We start from the raw sequence: 6,335 nt of genomic DNA on the forward strand, positions 1-6,335 counted from the left end.
TAAGAACTCATGCTCTTGCTCAATATTGAGCTTATGAAAACGTAATTTATCATGAGTCCTTAAAAGTTCTCGATGATCTCCTAAGATAGTTTCATGAGATAACTTAAGAGTGTTTAGTTCTTTAGTTAGAGACTCAATCTTCTCCTTATCATTGTCATTCGTTTCATCTTGATTAGCATGATTAATTGACGTTTCATCATAGTATTCATCACTAGAGTTGTCAACAAGTAAATGATCATCACCTAACAAGTCATCTTCATCACTATTGAAATCAACATACTCGGGGTGTGATACCTTTGGACCTTTAGCCATGAAGCATCTTCCAATTCCTTCATTTGGTGAATCAAATATGTCGTAGGAGTTGGTTGACAGAAGTGCTAGACCGACAACACCTTCATCTTGAGTATATTCGGAGTCGGAGTGATAGCTTCTCTCGGAGTGACTGTCGAAGTCGGAGCCGGATACCCATTCACCAACATGAGCTTGATGTCTTCTTTTTGTGTAGCTCCTTGATGACTTGTCCTTCCTTTCCGAATCCTTGCTTCTCCGAGAGGGTCTTCGTTCATAACGATCATCCCTACTCCTTCTCTCCCTCGATGGTGATTCTTCTCTTCTACTTCTTCTTTTGGGAGAATCTTCTCTTCTCTTGTGGGGAGCCGTACACTCATTGGAGTAGTGTCCGAGTCTTCCACAATTGTAGCAGTTTCACTCATGACTAGAAGATCTTTTGTCATTGTAGGACCTTGACTTGGAACTTCTCTCTTTGCTTCTATTCTTGTAGAACTTGTTGAAGTTCTTCACCATTAGGCTCAATTCTTCATTGAAGGTTTGTTTCTCACTTGATGATGTGGGAGCTTCACATGAGGCTTTGTAAGCACCACTTGACTTGTTATGGAGCTCCTCCCTATCCTTGAGTGACATCTCATGAGCAACAATTCTTCCAATGACTTCCGTTGGCTTGAGATCTTTGTAATTTGGCATCATTTGGATCAATGTGCATACGGTATCGTATTTTCCATCCAAGGCTCTTAGGATCTTCTTGATGATGAATTTGTCGGTCATCTCTTCACTTTCTAAGCCGGCAATCTCATTTGTGATAAGAGCAAGCCTAGAGTACATTTCAGGACACCTTCACCATCCTTCATTTTGAACTTGTCAAGTTGACTTTGAAGCACATCCAACTTGGATTCCTTGACGGAGTCGGTACCTTCATGCATATCAATCAAAGTATCCCAAATTTCCTTTGCATTCTCAAGACGGCTGATTTTGTTGAATTCTTCGGGGCACAATCCATTGAAGAGGATATCACAAGCTTGAGCATTGTATTGTAGCATTTTCAACTCTTCCACGGTAGCTTCACGGTTCGGTTCTGTCCCATCAAAGAATTCACCTTGCAAGCCAACACACACAATAGCCCAAACAGCAGGGTTATGTCCAAGAATATGCATTTTCATCTTATGCTTCCAACTAGCAAAATTAGTACCATCAAAGTAAGGACCTCTATGGTGGTAATTTCCCTTGCTAGACGCCATACTCTCCTAGGTTGTGAAACCAAGGCTATGACTTCCAAAAGCTATGAAAATCAAAGCAAATGGAGACCAAAGCTCTGATACCACTTGTAGGCTTGAAAGTATGTCTAGAGGGGGGGTGATTAGACTACTTGACCAAATAAAAATCTAGCCTTTTCCCAATTTTAGTTCTTGGCAGATTTTAGCAACTTTGAACAAGTCAATCAATCTTAACACAATTCAAGCAAGCATGCAAAGAGTAGATGAGCAGCGGAAAGTAAAGCATGTAACTTGCAAGAATGTAAAGGGAAGGGTTTGGAGGATTCAAACATAATTGGAGACACAGATGGTTTTGTCATGGTTTCGATAGGTGGTGCTATCGTACATCCATGTTGATGGAGACTTCAACCCACGAAGGGTAACGGTTGCGCGAGTCCACGGAGGGCTCCACCCACGAAGGTTCCACGAAGAAGCAACCTTGTCTATCCCACCATGGCCATCGCCCACGAAGGACTTGCCTCACTAGCGGTAGATCTTCACGAAGTAGGCGATCTCCTTGCCCTTACAAACTCCTTGGTTCAACTCCACAATCTTGTCGGAGGCTCCCAAGTGACACCTAGCCAATCTAGGAGACACCACTCTCCAAGAAGTAACAAATGGTGTGTTGATGATGATCTCCTTGCTCTTGTGCTTCAAATGATAGCCTCCCCAACACTCAACTCTCTCTCACAGGATATGGATTTGGTGGAAAGAAGATTTGAGTGGAAAGCAACTTGGGGAAGGCTGGAGATCAAGATTCATATGGTAGGAATGGAATATCTTGGTCTCAACACAAGTGTAGGTGGTTCTCTCTCAGAAAATATAGGTTGGAAGTGTAGGTTTGTTCTGATGGCTCTCTCCATGAATGAAGAGGAGGTGGAGGGGTATATATAGCCTCGACACAAAATCTAACCGTTACACATAACTTCCCAAACTCGGTGCGACCGAATGGTTAAACTCGGTCGGACCGATTCAGCAAAGCTAGTGACCCTTAGGGTTTTCGGTGGGACCGACATGCAACTTGGTAGGACCGATATGATTAGGGTTAGGGCATAACGTAATCTCGGTGAGACCGATTACACAAACTCAGTGAGACCGATTTTGGTAATAAGCTAACTAGAGAGTTGGTCAGGTAAACTTGGTGGGACCGATCGCTCATTTCGGTGAGATCGAAACGTTACGAAGGCAAAACAGAGAGTTTACATTGCAATCTTGGTGGGACCGATCGCTCATCTCGGTGAGACCGAAACGTTACGAAGGGAAACAGAGAGACTACAACCCCATCTCGGTGAGACCGAGATCCCTATCTGTGAGACCGATTTGCCTAGGGTTTGTGGCAGTGGCTAAGACATTTGAAACTCGGTGGCGCCGGATAGAAAGAATCGGTGGGGCCGAGTTTGACTTTTGGTTTAGGTCATATGTGGATGTGAGAAAGTAGTTGAGGGTTTTGGAGCATATCACTAAGCATTTTGAGCAAGAACCTCATTAAGCAACACCTCATCCCTCCTTGATAGTATTGGCTTTTCCTATAGACTCAATGTGATCTTGGATACTAAAATGGAAAATGTAGAGTCCTGAGCTTTGAGCTTGCACTACTAGGAAAAGGCCTACTAGTGGCGCACTAGTTTTGCCTACTAATGGCGCACTACTGGTGCGCCACTAGTACCACGCCACTACTGGTGCGCCACTACTAGTGGTGCGCCATTAGTATCTGGTATACTAATGGCGCACCACGCCGTGCGCCATTAGTATAGACCACCATGCGCCATTAGTATGCCTCCCAGGGGGCCATATTTACCCACGTGCTTTGGCATACTAATGGCGCACTGTGGGGTGATGCGCCATTAGTATCCTTTGGCATACTAATGGCGCACTGTGTAGTGATGCGCCATTAGTATCCTTTGGCATACTAATGGCGCACTTTGAGGTGATGCACCATTAGTATGAATATTAGGGTTTTTTCTACTTTTCTGATTTTTGCATAGGTTACAAAATATATTATTGGACAGAATATAGACAGCAGCACACAGCAACAGCAGATTCATCGAATACAATAGAAGATTAGTCTCCAAATACAATTCATCATATTAGTCTCCGAATTCAAAAGACCGAACAAAGATAAAACATTACAAGTCTCGAGACCGCGAGTAGCGAGTTTGTCTTTACATTACAAGTCGATATCGATCATCTAAACTACCATCACATAGAAGAGAGCTGCGGTCATCACGATGAGCATCATCGTGATGAAACTGCTCTTCATCCGGTTCCTCCAACGCTCCCTCCTCTCTCCCGCTAGATAGCGGGCGTATCTAGATTCCGCCTCCGCCATAGTGGTGTACCCTTTGTAACTGTTACCGCTGAAATGGTTAACCTGTCTCCGACACTCCTCCCAGTCGTCGTAGACTCCGGGAACCTTACCCTTGTACACGACATACGACGGCATCTCTATGCATAAGCCAAACAACAGACAATACATAAGCAATATATAAGTATGCAACAAAAGGATCGGAAGAGAAAAGCAAGACATTAATAGCACGATTCATGGTCCTACTAATAAATATCATCGATTACATCTAAGTTGAATGACTGTCCAAACCAAAGAGACATACAATTCATTGAAGTTTAATTACAACATAAGCCAATCAATGTTTCAGAACTACACATAGCATCACTACTTTCGACTCGACTCATGGGACCGGAGCATGGATGAAGCCGACGTCTGTCGTGATGGTCATGAAATCGCGGGCGTTGTCAGCCTGCATTTGTAGCGTTGTGTCTATCTCACTGTTGGACGGTTGATATCTGAGGTAGAACTGCCCCGAGGTATGAAGGACATCTTGATGGATGATTTCCGCTAACTCAGACTGGATGCGAAAGAATTCTTGTCTGATGTCTGCGTCCTGGATTGCCGACAAGCTCGCGGCCCAATCTTTTAGATTATCTGGTAGTAGAAGGTGATGATGGTCCCGTACGATCGCCCGCATGTGATGGAGGGCATAGTAGGCATCCTTCTGACCGCCAGGCGGCTGCTTGACGCAGCAGAACTTAGTATTGTGGGCGAACATGTGCCTGCCGTACCTACGAACTGGCTTGGTGAAGGTGCCTCCAGATTTGGCGTAGCCAGGGAGAACATCATCAAGAACTTTCTTGATATTTGTGTAGTCTATCTTGGAGTCACGGTTCGGGTCAAAATACGTGGCCATGGAATATTTCGGGCTTAAGAGGATGAGTGTGCAATGTGTGTCACTGCACAGAACATGGAATGTTAGAAAAAAGAAAGAACGATCGAAATCTAAGAAATCATTTATTTCGGGGCGGTTAAGGGATGACTTACTCGGGAAAGTAAGACACGAGGAAGTTATCCTTATCTGAGTTTGCCAGAATGACGCCTTCGAGGTGTGAACTCGCGACTTGGCGGTCCCCAGCGCTGCCCAAGAGCTTGGCACGCATGTAGAAGGGGTCGACTATCACGATCTCCGGGGTCTTGTATCTAATGATCCGCATCTCCATACTCAGCGAAAACAGCCGAACGAAGGTGTAGTGCAGCGGATGAAGGTTAAACATAGCAAAGATGTCATCAAACTGCAGGACGATCGTACCCCCGATTGCGCCATCCACAAAGCCCTTGCCCTCTAGCACCTTGGCGACGAAAACCGGGTATGCCACATCATTCTATCTGAGACGCCGCTTCTCCAAAGAAAGAACACTGTCATGCAGACTTCGCATAGCATCGGTTGCAGCATTGAGCATATTTGTCGGTAGCATCGCCCTACCTGCCAGATGCACCCTCCTCGATATATCCTTAGGTGAAGGTGGCCCGTCCTGAGCACGGATCGTACTCGGTGCCGGCTGGCTCGCACCAGCGCCCTTTTTAGCCTTTCATTTCCGTCCCTTCTTCTTGATCTGCTGTAATGGGACCGAGTTCTGCTCATATACCACCTTCTTGAGCGTGTTGGGGCTGATAATATTTGGCACCTCAGCTATCTGAGGCTCGGTGAAGGCGGCAACTGGAGGCGTCTCCTAAGAACTGAATGCCAGACGACGCCTGTTGTAATTGGGTTTCTCCGCCATACCAGCTAGATTGCGGTCGTCTTGGTTGGGTTCTTGAGAAGGAGGCCCGCAGAACTCGTCACTGTACCCATGTTCGGCAAAGTACTTATCGACGTTGGTAAATGTACCATCGTCGTTGTCGTCGTCGTTTGGATCCTATGCCATATGCATGTTCGGATCATGTGCCATAGGGATGTCTGGCATGTCCGGTAGCGTTGCGGCGTTCTTGCCATGGCTTGGCGCCAGCACGACTGGCGGTCTTGTCTGTGGGGTGGTTTCCCCCGCCACCAAATGAATCTGGCTCTTCGGCCAGAGCAGGGGCCATCTGACGCAGGCGATGAGGGTCATATCTTCTTCTTCATCGGGCCCAGCGGGTCGAATCGGAGGTAATAGCTCGACGAAGCCTGGCAGCACGCGAACCACTTCAACCCTATACACTGTGGGTGGCATCGGATTACCGTGGAACACGGGGTTGCCCGGTTGAACGATTCTGCCCTTGGCGACATCGACCAACTCGCCGCCCACGAAGTGCAGGAGAGTGCAAGGAACGTCGGAGGCGCCCTGCGAAAACATGTAGGGCGTCAGGGATGCCCAGTCAAAGGCAAGGAGATGAAGTCATCGGCCGAGAGGCTTAGTTACCGTGATGCCGTCGAGCTCGGCTAATGTCGAGGCACCGCCAACGGCGGGCGTGCAACTAACGGAGGGGCCGCTTGCTAGCGAGGTGCCGGCCGGCACACA

This window comes from Triticum aestivum, chromosome 6A (assembly GCF_018294505.1).
Source record: "Triticum aestivum cultivar Chinese Spring chromosome 6A, IWGSC CS RefSeq v2.1, whole genome shotgun sequence".
NCBI lineage: Eukaryota > Viridiplantae > Streptophyta > Magnoliopsida > Poales > Poaceae > Triticum > Triticum aestivum.